The sequence below is a fragment of the Hemiscyllium ocellatum genome, chromosome 19, assembly GCF_020745735.1.
Source record: "Hemiscyllium ocellatum isolate sHemOce1 chromosome 19, sHemOce1.pat.X.cur, whole genome shotgun sequence".
Classification (NCBI taxonomy): domain Eukaryota; kingdom Metazoa; phylum Chordata; class Chondrichthyes; order Orectolobiformes; family Hemiscylliidae; genus Hemiscyllium; species Hemiscyllium ocellatum.
In genome coordinates this window covers 74,889,358-74,903,898 of record NC_083419.1, presented here as the reverse complement: position 1 = coordinate 74,903,898, position 14,541 = coordinate 74,889,358, and the positions used below count along the sequence as shown (strand labels likewise).

Below are 14,541 nucleotides of genomic sequence, written 5' to 3'. Positions count from 1 at the left end.
CCTCTCTCTCCCTCTCACCCTCCCCGCCTTTTCTTCCCTCCCCTCCCCTCCCTCTCTCGCCCTTGTTATAAGTGATTTCTGTCTAGGCTTTCTGAATCTCCGGAGAATAGTTCCTGACACTCGGCTAACTATTCTACTCTAGGGTTCTGATTCAGACCAACCGGGTTCTGCCTCCGAACTCTGCCAACCGCGGACTGTCCTTTAACCCTTGTATCAAGGGAGACTATCCACAGGGTTCAGTTCCAAGAGCCAAACTCCAAGCTGTCAGCATCAGCCCTTATCCCCACCGGCTATCACTTCTCCCGTGGCAAATCGAAATACTGCGAGACACACATAAACGGAGCAACAGATGTTTATTCAATCTTCGAAGATTGGGCGTGTTTCCAAAAAGGACTTCGGAAATCGCGACGGAAGATTTTACAGCACCAATATTTATACATTAATTTTCCATTCAATAACATTAATGATAATTTCATTGGTTAAAACATCTCACGCTATGGATTTTCTTACATTAAAATCATTAATGACAATTCCATTGGTTAAAGCATTTCACGCTTTTCTCTGCCAATTCCTTTAATTAAAATATTATATTATTTTACAATTTCTGCTATTTGGCACATTCCTTTATTATCTTCATGTTCTTGATTTTTGTGTATGTCATGAAAAGAGCTTTCATTGTATTTTGCCCTTTGTGTCTAATCGAAGCATTCCTTGGTTTCTTGCCCAAGGTTACCATGTTCCTGGCTTTACAGAGGTAACTTCTAGTTCATGCTTCATTATGGCCTAGTCAATCATTAGCTTCATAATTTAGCTTCTATTCATTAAACCTCAGTTTTAGTACAGAAATTACCCCACTCATACCAAGAGAGAGTGTGTGTGAGTGAGTGTGTGTGTAGGTGTGTGTATGTGTGTGGGTTGTGTAGGTGTGTGTATGTGTGTGGGTTGTGTAGGTGTGTGTATGTGTGTGGGTTTATGTGTGAGGTGTGTGTGTGTATGTTGTGTGTGTGTGTGTGTGTGTGAGTGTGTGTGTGTAGGTGTGTGTATGTGTATGAGTGAGTGAGTGTGTGTGTGTGTGTATGTGTGTGGGTTTATGTGTGAGGTGTGTGTGTGTGTGAACGTATGAGTAGAATGTGTGTGTGTGTGTGTGTGTGTGTATAAATGCATGAAACTGCAGAAATTACATTAACCATATTATATCACCCTCCCCTCCCACCTTCTCCCCTCTCGCCCTCCCTTCCCTCCCCACCCTCTCCCTCTCGCCCTCTCCCTCCCTCTCGCCCTCCCCTCCCTACCTCCCTTCTCTCGCCCTCCCCTCTCTCGCCCTCCCCTCCCTCCTTCTCCCCTCTCGCCCTCTCCCTCCCTCTCGCCCTCCCCTCCCTACCTCCCTTCTCTCGCCCTCCCCTCTCTCGCCCTCCCCTCCCTCCTTCTCCTCTCTCGCCCTCTCCCTCCCTCTCGCCCTCCCCTCCATCCCCTTGCTCACACTCCCCTCTCTTGCCCTATCCTCCCTCACGCTCCCCTTTGTCGCTCTACCCTCCCTCACACTCCCCTCTCTCACCCTCCCTTCCCTCTCTCTCCGTCTCGCCCTCCCCGCCTTTTCTCCCCTCCCTTGCCATCCCTTCTCGCCTTCCCAGGGTTGGGGCGGTTGTTGTGAGGGGGAGAACAAGAGAGAGTGAAAGGGGGAGGTTGTGAGAAAGAGTGAGTGTGCAGGGAGAGAGAGGGAGAAATGTGGAGTAAGAGTCGGGGAGATGAAATGGGGACGCCAGGTTGGAAAGGGGGTCAGGAGGGCGACAGAGGGAGTTAACCCCAGCTCCTGAGCTCAGGGCGCGGTGCCCTCCCCTTCCCTGAGGACCAGGACTCGGGGCTGAGTCTGTCTCTCTCCAGTTCAGCTTCTCCAACACAAAGACACACAACAACATCGGTCCCTCTGCTGCTCGGCACGCTGTCATCAGCATTTTTATTGGTTACAAATGGAAGTGATGGATACAGTCAGTGGGATGGTGCCTTTTCTCACTGGCCCCTGAGTTGTGAGGAACACTGAAATGTTTCCCTGTAACCCCCCTGTGGGATAAGGATGGACAAACCAGCGCTCCCCTCAGTCTGTTACCATAGCGACAGGCTGCTCCATCGCTGAAACACTGAACTGAAATGAGAAAATCCCGGATGGTGTGATTAATGAGGGAATTTGATGGATGGATGGATTTGGGTGAAGGGATATTTCAGCACATTCTTCAGCTGCTGCCTGAACTTAGTCTGGGTCACGGCATAAATCGCGGTGTTTGTGCAGCAACTGAGGAGCTGCAGCATGAAGCCCAATTCCTGCACAAAGTGATGCAGATACACAGACCGATACCCAATATAATACATCCGGTACCATATCGAATACAGCATGAACGTTGACCATAACAGAATGAAATTGGCCGAGATCACAAACAGTAAACTGATGGATTTTTTTCGGTTTCTCATTTCAGTGTCAGACTGAGCGTCCCCATTGGTGTGAGCGTGGAGTCTCCTGCGGGCTCTACTGGTCACTAAAATGTGTCTGACGGTGAGAACATTGAGCAGCAGAATCAGGAGAAATGGGACACCCGGGGTTAGAATGTGGTGGAGGAACTCGATTGTGACCCAGACACTGGAGGATAGAACAGCGCCTGTTACATTACAAAACCAGGGGAGGTTCCCCAGCCGATACCGAGCCGTGAGCATAAAATACCAGGAAATGTTCTTTAAACAGCTCAGCACAGTCACTGCTCCCAGAACCACAGCCGCCGTTTTCTCACTGCAATATTTACTTTTCAGCTTCTGGCAACAAATGGCCACAAACCGATCAAAGGTGAAAGTGACGGTGAACCAGACAGAGCAGTCAGTGGCTGCATAAAGCAGGACAGCGTGGATATTACACACGGGGACGGAGTCCATCAGGAAATAAAACTGTTCCTGATAAACAATGGGAATGTGTCTCAGGATCAGGTCGAGGATAATGACCAGGAGATCCGCCGCTGCCATGGCCCCCAGGTAACGTCTGACACATGGAGACAATCCACAATCTTTATAAAGCAGGACGTAGATGGTCACTACGTTAACTGTGAGGAAGGAAAACAAACCCATTATCCATCAGCCTGGAGGCAAAGGGACCCGTTTGATCGGGGACCCAGTGAGATTTTCAAATGTGTCCCTGTATTCAGGGATTTATGAAAATAATTGGAGCTGGAATAACAAATGGGAAGGTCGGAATTACTGACAAAAATGTGACATAAACCATAAGAAACCCTCCATCCCCAAACACACAGAGACACATCGATAAGGACAGATGGTTTCTAGAACATTCCCACACACTCAATCACTCGAGAGCAGACGCAGGTCACTCCTTCACAGTTCCTAATACGGAGGGTGGGAACGTTGCTGTCCTGAACGATTCTGTCCCAGTTTCCTGAAGACAAACGGAGTTTGGGAATTTCTGTATTTTGGTCTAAATTGTGGTTGATCCTGTGTTGTGGAGAAAATGTAAACGCAGGGAAATCATATTCACCCCTTTAACTGCCTGAGGGGCCTTCGGAACAGTGTCTCCTTCTCCCTGGAACGGGATCTATTCCCTCGGGATCTTATCATTTGTTCAATTCACTGACGTCCGGCCGTTCACAAACAAACAACGTCAGGGACAGAACGTTCCGGGGAATGTCAGTTATAGAATGTCAGGGTCAGAATGTTCCGGGGAATGTCAGGTATAGAATGTCAGGGACAGAACATTCCGGGAAATGTCAGTTATAGAATGTCAGGGTCAGAATGTTCCGGGGAATGTCAGGTATAGAATGTCAGGGACAGAACGTTCCGGGGAATGGCAGTTATAGAATGTCAGGGTCAGAATGTTCCGGGGAATGTCAGGTATAGAATGTCAGGGACAGAACATTCCGGGAAATGTCAGTTATAGAATGTCAGGGTCAGAATGTTCCGGGGAATGTCAGGTATAGAATGTCAGGGACAGAACGTTCCGGGGAATGTCAGTTATAGAATGTCAGGGTCAGAATGTTCCGGGGAATGTCAGGTATAGAATGTCAGGGACAGAACATTCCGGGAAATGTCAGTTATAGAATGTCAGGGTCAGAATGTTCCGGGGAATGTCAGGTATAGAATGTCAGGGACAGAACGTTCCGGGGAATGGCAGTTATAGAATGTCAGGGACAGAGCGTTCTGGGGAATGTCAGTTATAGAATGTCGGGGACAGAACATTCCGGGGAATGTCAGTTATAGAATGTCAGGGACAGAACGTTCCGGGGAATGGCAGTTATAGAATGTCAGGGTCAGAATGTTCCGGGGAATGTCAGTTATATAATGTCAGGGTCAGAATATTCCGGGGAATATCAGTTATAGAGTGTCAGGGACAGAACTTTCCGGGGAATGGCAGTTATAGAATGTCAGGGACAGAACGTTCCGGGGAATGTCAGTTATAGAATGTCAGGGTCAGAATGTTCCGGGGAATGTCAGTTATAGAATGTCAGGGACAGAACGTTCCGGGGAATGGCAGTTATAGAATGTCAGGGTTCGAATATTCCGGGGAATATCAGTTATAGAATGTCAGGGACAGAACATTCCGGGGAATGGCAGTTATAGAATGTCAGGGACAGAACATTCGGGGAATGTCAGTTATAGAATGTCAGGGTCAGAATGTTCCGGGGAATGTCAGTTATAGAATGTCAGGGACAGAACGTTCCGGGGAATGGCAGTTATAGAATGTCAGGGACAGAACATTCCGGGAATGTCAGTTATAGAATGTCAGGGTCAGAATGTTCCGGGGAATGTCAGTTATAGAATGTCAGGGACAGAACGTTCCGGGGAATGGCAGTTATAGAATGTCAGGGACAGAACGTTCCGGGGACCTCTGTGACCTGTCCATCACCTTTTCCCCCATCCACCCCACCAACATGATGTACCGTGCACAGGCTACATATCTGTCCCGCACGGGGAGCTGCACATCCCACATCATTGTATTATGTATAAACCTCAACCAGACAGTCTGACTAGCACAGAGACCTGTGCAGTGATCACCCAGTGCATTGATCGGTAACCCAGGAGCAGTTACCCTCCCAGCATGTAGGACTGTGTACCACACCCCAATGCATTGATCTGTAACCCAGGAGCAGTTACCCCTGCAACATGTAGGGCTGTGTACATAACCTAGTTCATTCATCTGTAACCCAGGAGCAGTTACCCTCCCAGCATGTAGGACTGTGTACACCACCCCAGTGCATTAATCTGTAGCCCAGGAGCGGTTACTCTCCCAGCATGTAGGACTGTGTACCCCACCCCAGTGCATTGATCTGTAACCCAGGAGCAGTTACCCTCCCAGCATGTCGGGCTGTGTACACCACCCCAGTGCATTGATCTGTAACCCAGGTGCAGTTACCCTCCCAGCATGTAGGACTGTGTACCCGACCCCAGTACATTGATCTATAACCCAGGAGCAGTTACCCCCCAGCATGTAGGACTGTGTACCCCACCCCAGTGCATTGATCTGTAACCCAGGAGCTGTTACCCTCCCAGCATGTCGAGCTTTGTACACCGCTCCAGTGCATTGCTCAGTAACACTGTGTTAGATCCTGCCCAGTGTGGGGAAACTTGCAGCCCATGCTGGACATGACAATATGTTCAGCTCCCATCCATTTGCAGTTCCATATCTCCATTGTGCCATGACAAGGGGTTGCTGTGGGTGTGAACATCACTGCCAGAGAGAGATGGCGGGGAAATCAGTTTAAATATCACCATATGGGAGGGGTTTGGCGTATAGACAGAGAGGGGGAGACTGAGAGACAGTGTCATGGACGGATGTGTTCCCAGGTTTCGGAATACTGAAATGTCGACACTTCGAAAGCATCCATTAACATGAGCCAGTCTTCCCAGAAAGATGGGAAAAAGGGATATTGGTGTGAGGTCAGATGATGGAGAGTTTTGGATGAATATTTGTTCTATAGCTTTGTAAATGGGACTGTCTTCAACAGAGTCCAATACTCATTGGACAGATTCTGACAATATATTTCTCTCAGTGCATTGAGTGTGACAGAGGGATCATCCACACGAGGCTGTGCTAATTTCCTGGTGCTATCGTTTCAGACTCACCTCATTAACTACCCACCCCACCCCATGGTGTTCCTCTCATTCAATACCAGCCTGATTCTCCCACCCATCATGGCTGGAGGGACTCACCATCGCCCGGATACACCTGGATATTCTGTGATCCCTGGCACTGGTGCCCTCTTTAAAAGGCCAATGGGCCCACGGTTGAGCTTTCTCAGTTTGGAGCTGCCCTGCACAGTTTGCCCTCAGCATGGCATATAAGGGGCAATTACACCACAATTTGTCGACAGGGGCACGGAGGTCCTGGTGGATGGGCTAGTACAGAGGGGTGCCATTCACGTCCCAGAGGGGATCACGCCACCAGACCCACTGAACATGGTCTGAGCTCACCACCCAGCTCAGTGCAGTATCTGCGGTCTGAAGAAGTGTCCAGCAATACAGGACAAGCATCAATGACCTTCCCCGTTCTGTCAGGATAAGGGTCACTGTATTCTCTCTGCTCCCTCACACTCGCTGTGTATCTGTTATAGAACATTCTCCAACTCGCCTCCCGCAACACACTCTCTCTCTGTCTCCCTCTCTCTCCCTCTCTCTCACTCCCTCCTTCCACTTTACCCCTCACACTAATAATAACACTTCATGGATACAACCCTGTGGACTGACTCCAACCAAACCCCTCCTCATGTCCCCCACCTACACCGGCACTAACAGCGGGGCCACCCACTCCCACCCTCTCTCCCTCCCTTCTTCCCATTCCAGGAGATACAGCCTGGAGTAGGACAGAAAGGGCCAAGCCGGGTGGTGGAGTGCCCGATATCCATTCCCTCGCCCCCTCTCCCCCCGCCATGTGGGGAGGGCCCTGGTACGACCCTGGAAGCCTCTTGTGGGGATTCTGAAACATCCTCGTCCCACCGACCGAGTAAGGAGCAATATTCAGTGAAGGGCAATTCTCACGTTAAACCCACTGGCAGCTCCGTTTCCCCCGGCACAACTTAGAAGCCGTGGCCGTGATGCCATTTCCCTTCTGTGTCGAGCTGGTACAAATGGAATCCCCACGGTCTCGGGGGGCAGGAGGGTGGGCTCACAACACATCGTCACCACCACCTCCCAGGAAGGGAGCACAGAGGCTCCCTCCTACACCTCCCCCTGTAAACAGCTCAGATACTGAAACTAATCTGTGAGAGTTACTGCTCTCCCCACTTGTCCAGACATCTTCAATAGTCTGTTCTCATATACACGCAGCGCTCTCTGTTCCTGCAGCCCCTTTATAACGGCACGGCCTGTTTTAAACTGTCTTTCTTTATCTTTCATACCAAAGTGCATCACCTCACACTGTTCTGCATTGATTCCCATCTACCAGCGTGTTACTGCCCTGTTAGTGTTCCACACTGTTCTCCATAGACTTTACAATCCTTGCAGGTTTGGTCCCATTTACAAACATTGAGATTGTCATAGTGTCACAGTCCCCATGAAACAACTGAAATCCTGCCCCCCACACACGAGTGTGAGCAAGTGAAATACTGATAAATTCCCATGGACAGAGTTGAATAATGACACACTGTCAATGGAGCAACAAAAGTCCTGACACATACGAGACAGAGTAGATGTAATATTGACAAACCACAGAGCAAGAGAAATTCGGATAGGTTCCACTTATCTATATTCATCAGGGTATAATTGGATGAAGTTTAAAGTGTGTACTGTACCTTTAAGAGAAAGTGAATGCTCCTCTGAACTGAGAGCTTACTGAGATATATCTGAGAACCTGTGATATGAGAGGATGGCAGACCCAGAAACAGTATATTGCTGTAGAGCTGGAGTCGGGTAATGCGCAGTTAAGAGATAGAGGGCCTTTCAGTTCACTTTCAGTGTTAAAAAATTCATTGTTGTTTTTATTTAAACAGTGGAATTTGGAAGTTCTCTGTCACTCATATTTAACAGTTTACGAGGCGAATTGAGCATTTATTTATGTTTAGTTTAAATTACCAGATGGGATCTATGCCGTGCCCTAACAATTGCTGTGTGTGTATCTGTGTGTCTCTGTGTGCAGCAGGGCTGGCAGTCTGTGTTGTGCGTAAAGTGATGCAATGTTGTGGTTCTGCTCGCCGAGCTGGAAGTTTTTGCTGCAAACGTTTCGTTCCCTGGCTAGGGAACATCATCAGTGCTGTTGGAGCCTCGTGTGAAGCGCTGCTTTGATGTTTCTTCCGGTATTTATATTGGTTTGTTCTTGCCGCTTCCGGGTGTCAGTTTCAGCTGCAGTGATTTGTATGTGAGGTCCAGGTCGATGTGTCTGTTGATGGATGTTCTTGCCGTTTCCGGGTGTCAGTTTCAGCTGTAGTGGTTTGTATATGGTGTCCAGGTCCATGTGTCTGTTGATGGAGTTTGGGGATGAATGCCATGCTTCTAGGAATTCTCTGGCTGTTCTCTGTCTGCCTTGTCCTATGATAGTGGTGTTTTCCCAGTCAAATTCATGTTGCTGGTTGTCTGAGTGTATGGCTACTAGAGATAGCTGGTCGTGTCGTTTTGTGGCTAGCTGATGTTCATGGATGCGGATTGTTAGCTGTCTTCCTGTTTGTCCTATATAGTGTTTTGTGCAGTCCTTGCATGGTATTTTGTAAACTACGTTAGTTTGGCTTATGTAATCTAAATAATTATCTCTCCTTGAAGCTCAATCCCTCCATTTCCAGCAACATCCAGGTTAAACTCTTTTGAGCCCTCTCCAGCTTAATAATGTCAAGGTCAATGATATCAAAGTGAATAGTCAACGTATTTTATAAGGCTAGTGGATACCAAAACTAGAGGACATAGTTGTAAGGTAAGAGGGGAAACATTTAAAAGTGACCTAAGGGCAGCTGCTTCACCCAGAGGGTGGTGTGCCTATGGAATGAGCGGGCAGGACGTCCAGACTGGACACAGTATTCCAGAAGAGGTCTCACCAATGTCCTGTACAACCTCAACATGACGTCCCAATTCCGAGACTCAAAGGTCTGACCATTGAAGACAAGTGTGTTAACACCTTCTTAACCACACTATATGAGATGCAACGTTTAAATACTTATACCTGACGGCCTAGTTCTCTGTTCTACAACACTGCCAAAGGCCCTACGTTTAATTGTATAAGTCCTGCTCTTGTTTGATTTACCAAATCCAATACCTCGCATTAATCCAAACTAAACTCCATCTGCCACGCCTCGGCCAGTGAGTAATATTACCACCTCCTCACCTTCCCCGTTTAATTTTAAAATGCCCACCCTCTCCAGGAGGCCTGCATACTCCGGCCTTGATTTTCACAAAGACCCTGAGCTTGGGTTGCCTTGTGTGGTTAGAGGGAGGAGGGACAGATTGCAGATACAGTCAGTGGGGAGGAGAGGCTGGACAGTAATCAGCGGCCTGGTATCATTTCATGGTTTTAGGCAGAGGGCAAACACACGTGAGAGTTGGGTTCTACTGATAGGTGTTTTGGGACCAGAAATTATGATCTTTCTCCGTGTCTGGTGTTCAGTAATAAATATCTATTTGAGAGCCTTCATTGGGCAGAGTGTGTCTGCAGGATTTCTTTCCCTAATATTGCAGACTACAGATAATAGCGATTAAAGATGTTCATAGTTAATTTCGATCTTGCACTTGTTTAACAAAACAAAATGTTTTGTGTAGCTCAGTAATGGTAACCTGATTATAATAAATCCACACCGAGCTGAACACTGCCCCTTATAATGTGACCCAAAATCTGGGTATACTTGTGTAGTGGGTAGTGTCCCTGTCTCTGAGTCATGGCTCTGGGGTTTGATTCCAATTCCTGAAATTGTTTGGTAGTGTTCCTATCTCTGGCCCAGAAGGTGTGGATTCATGTCCTGCCTGTTGCAAACGTATGTCACAGCATGTCATAACAGGCTGATGGACAAACACACAGGAGAATAATGTTACAGCTTTATGGGTATTGCCGAGTGGTGCTCGTGTCCCTACCTCCGGGCACAAAGGTCTAGGTGTAAGTCCCACAGAAGTGTCTCCTAATATATCTGAACAAAATGATTAAAGTGGTTTTAGAATTGTGACTTGATGGAGAAAGAACAGGTGTCAGTGTTGAATTTCAACATTTCGACCCGGGATTATTGAAAGTACAGCCATTCGTGTTGATTGAAGTCACATTTCGCAGCAGTAAAAGTTTATAAAATCAGAACGGTCATGGATAGGGTTTGTAGTCAAGGTTTTTCCCAGGTTAGGGGCATCCAAAACTAGAGGACATTGGTGGAAAGTGAGAGGGGTGAGATTTTGAAGAGGCCTAAGGGGCACCTTTTCACACAGAGGGTGGTGTGTGTATGGAATGAGTTGCCTGAGGAAGTGGTGGAGGCTGGTACAACTACATCATGTAAAAGGCATCTGGATGCTGACAGACCTGCCGAGCTTTTCCAGCAATTTCTGTATTTGTTAAAACAAAACATTCATTTTAACACAGGTATCTGTGTCAGCTGTCTGGATACAGAATTGGCTGGCCAGCAGAAGACAGTGAGTGATATTGGAAAGAAAATATTCTGCCTGGAAGTCAGTGGCGAGTGGTGTTCCACAGGGCTCTATCCTTGGGTCTCTACTCTTTGTTATTTTTATTGATGACTTGGATGAGGGCATTGAAGGATGGGTCAGCAATTTTGCAGATGACACAAAAGTTGGCGGTGTCATTGACAGTATAAAGGGCTGTTGTAGGCTGCAGCGGGACATTGACAGGATGCAGAGATGGGCTGAGAGGTGGCAGATGGAGTTCAAGCAGGATAAATGCAATGTTCTGCATTTTGGAAGGTCGAATTTGAAAGCTGAGTACAGGATTAAGGATAGGATTCTTGGCAGTGTGTAGGAACACAGAGATCTTGGTGTGCAGGTACATAGATCCCTTAAAATGGCCACTCAAGTGGACAGGGTTGTTAAGAAAGCATATGGTGTTTTAGCTTTCATTAACAGGGGGATTGAGTTTAAGTGCCGTGAGATCTTGTTGCAGCTCTATAAAACTTTGGTTCGAACGCACTTGGAATATTGTGTCCAGTTCTGGTCACCCTATTATAAGAAAGATGTGGATGCTTTGGAGAGGGTTCAGAGGAGGTTTACCAGGATGCTGCATGGACTGGAGGGCTCATCTTCTGAAGAGAGGTTGACTGAGCTCGGACTTTGTTCATTGGAGAAAAGGAGGAGGAGAGGGGACCTAATTGAGGTATACAAGATTATGAGAGGCATAGATAGAGTTGATAGCCAGAGACTATTTCCCAGGGCAGAAATGGCTAATACGAGGGGTCAAAGTTTTAAGCTGGTTGGAGGAAAGTATAGAGGGAATGTCAGAGGCGGGTTCTTTACAGAGAGAGTTGTGTTTCATAATACAACTGAACAAACCGATTAAAATGGATTTAGAATTGTGACCTGATGGAGAAGGAAGAGGTATCAGTATTGCATTTCAGAATTTAGGCCCAGGATGAGTGAAAGTACAGCCATTCATGTTGATTGGAGTCACATTTCGCAGCAGTAGAGGTTTATAAAATCAGAACGGTCATGGATAGGGTTTGTAGTCAAGGTTTTTCCCCAGGTTAGGGGCGTCCAAAACTACAGGACATTGGTGGAAAGTGAGAAGTGAAAGATTTTGATGAGGCCTAAGGGACAACTTTTCACACAGAGTGGTGTGCGTATGGAATGAGCTGCCAGAGGAAGTGGTAGAGGCTGGTACAACTACATCATGTAAAAGGCATCTGGATGCTGACAGACCTGCCGAGCTTTTCCAACAATTCCTGTATTTCTTGAAAAAATTGCATTCATTTTAACGCAGGCATTCTGAATACATTTCACGTTTTAATTTTTCATGACGCAGGGACATATAAACATATCTTCAAATCGACCAAGACCATTTTCTGCTCAGTGTATGGCTCTATGTATGACAGCAGCAATGATGCACCGACATGGAACAGGGAATGTGATGGAGACATAGTTTGGACAATGTACAAGGAGACCTCACATGGTCCAGTTTGGGAGAGTTTGACATTATTGTGTGATTCAGCTCAGAGAGGGAGAAAATGTCATCTGCCTGAGAAGGAAAGGCCTATTGCACTCTCTCTCCTTCATTATTTCTCATCACAGCAATGTGCACGAGCTAAAACAAAACCTCTACTGTCATCGTTACCATTCTTATTTTTACAGAATCCCTGCAGTGTTTAAACAGGCCCTTTGGCCCAACAAGTCCATACTAACCCTCCAAAGAGTAAACTTCCCAGGACCGTTCCCTTACAGTTAGCCCTGACTAGTGCACCTCAACTAGAAATGGCCAAAGACTACAGACAATTTGAGCAATCCACCTGACCTACACAGCTTTGGATTGTGGGAGGAAACTGGAACAAACCATTAGAAGCTCACGCAGACAAGGCATAAACTCCACACACACAGTCACCCGAGACTGGAATTGAACCCAAATCCCTGGTGCTGTGAGATGGCAGTGCTAACCACTGAGCCACTGTACTAACCTTTAGGTGATCCCTGACCAGAATTCATTGGAACCTCCTCACTGCCTAATGCAAAGGGAAACCAGCCAAATCCAACTTTTCCAGGATGAAATCCCATTGCTTGCAGCTTGCGTGAGTAGAATATCTTCAGAAGCAGAATCATATTTTGGACAACGTCTCTCTTACCTTTTGTCATGAGTTACACCAATATCTGGACAGCTTGAAATTGCAGAGAGTGTGTGTGTGTGTGTGTGTGTGTGTGTGTGTGTGTGTGTGTGTGTGTGTGTGTGTGTGTGTGTGTGTGTGTGTGTGTGTGTGTTTATAAAGGGAAATATCGATTCTTTATTTGCCATAACCAAATAGTTTGCCATGCATCTTCCCATCGTAGCTGAAAAATGTGTTGCTGGAAAAGGGCAGCAGGTCAGGCAGTATCCAAGAAGCAGGAGAATCGACGTTTTGGGCATAAGGCCTTCTTCAGCCCTTCCTTGGATGCTGCCTGACCTGCTCCTCTTTTCCAGCAACACATTTTTCAGCTCTGATCTCCAGCATCTGCAGTCCTCACTTTCTCCCATCTTCCCATCATAGTTTGAGTAACATTGCTCTGGATCATAAACGTGCTATTTGAGCAGATTAAAGAAACTAGCCTGACTTGTTACTAAAACTGACCCTGACCCAGTCTGAGACCCATATCACCGACCTGGTTACATTTAACATTTGTTGTGAGTAGTGGAGGAGTGGGACTAGAAAAGGAAACAGTGACCCACAAACCCGGGGAACTATAGACCGGTGAGCCTGATGTCGGTGGTGGGTGAGTTGTTGGGGGTGGGGGGGGATTCTGAGGGACAGGATTTACATACATTTGGGAAGGCAAGGGCTGATCGGGGTAGACAACGTAGCTTTCTGCATGGGAAATCATGTCTCATTAATTTGGTTGAGTTTTATGAAGAGGTGAAAAAGAAGATTGATGAAGGCAGTTTGGTAGATATTGTCTATATGGACCTCAGCAAGGTGTTCACAACATTTTGATCGGTAGGCAGATTAGTAAGGTTCGGTCACATGGGAAACAGAAGAAGCTAGTCACAATTGGCTTGAAGGAAGAGGGGTATATTTCAGACTGGAGGCTTGTGAGCAGCAGTGTGCTGTAAGAATCAGGACTGAATTCACTGCATTTCATCATTTATGTAAAGGATTTAGATGTGAATTTTGGAAGCATAGTTAGTAAATTTACAGATGACATCAGAAAGGTGTTGTAGTAGATTATCTCAGAGCACAAATAGATAGGACAAATGAGCAAGGAGTGACAGATGAAGTTTAATTTAGATAAAGACGAGGTTTTGTATTTTGGGAAGGCAAATCGGGACAGAAATTATACACTTAATGGTAAGGGCCTGGTGAGTGTTGTGAAACAAAGGGACAGAGGGCTGCAGGTACATTGTTCCCTGAAAGTGGAGTCGCAGGTCGACTGAGTGGTGCAGAACACATTTGGCACATTTGCCTTAATCAGTCAGAGCATTGAGTATAGGAGTTGTGGTGGCATGTTGTATCTGTACAGGATGTTGGTGAGGCCACTTTAAGAATTCTGCGTACAACTCAGTTGTCTGCAGAAATGACTTACACAGATGTTCCAGGACTGGAGGTTTGAGCTTTAGGGAGAGGTTGATTAGGTTGAGGTGTTTCCCCCTGGAGTGTCAGAAGTGGAGGGGTGACATTATAGAGGTTTATAAAACCATCAGGGACATGGATATTCTGAACAGCCATGTTCTGCTCCCGAGGATAGGGGAGTCCAGAACAAGAGTGCAGAGGTTGAATGCGAGAGGGCAAATAATTTAGAAGGGACCTGAAGATAAATGTTTCACACAGAGAGTGGTGTGTGTACAGAAAGTGCTGTCAGATGAAGTGCTGAAGCGGTTTGAATCGCACATTTAAAAAGTATCTGAAAGAGGAGGGATATTGGCCAAATGCCGGCAAATGGGACTGGATCAGACTTGAGTGAACAGATTGGACTACC

General features: G+C 46.8%; 2 long non-coding RNA genes across 3 annotated transcripts in view; both read left to right on the top strand.

Moving 5' to 3' along the window:
- The window catches only part of LOC132824796 (uncharacterized), a 57,613-nt gene extending 57,119 nt beyond the window's left edge, over window positions 1–494 (top strand). The window contains exon 3 of the long non-coding RNA XR_009645700.1: window positions 143–494. This is a non-coding gene — a long non-coding RNA (uncharacterized LOC132824796). The remainder of the gene's footprint in view (window positions 1–142) is intronic.
- The window catches only part of LOC132824798 (uncharacterized), a 173,199-nt gene extending 161,237 nt beyond the window's left edge, over window positions 1–11,962 (top strand). Inside the window, exons 3-4 of one of the 2 annotated variants that reach the window (XR_009645706.1) lie at window positions 2,797–3,012; window positions 11,909–11,962. This is a non-coding gene — a long non-coding RNA (uncharacterized LOC132824798). Of the gene's footprint in view, window positions 1–2,796; window positions 3,217–11,908 lie in introns of those variants that run through there. The other variant, XR_009645705.1, reaches the window with a different exon arrangement.
- Window positions 11,963–14,541: the final 2,579 nt, after the last annotated feature.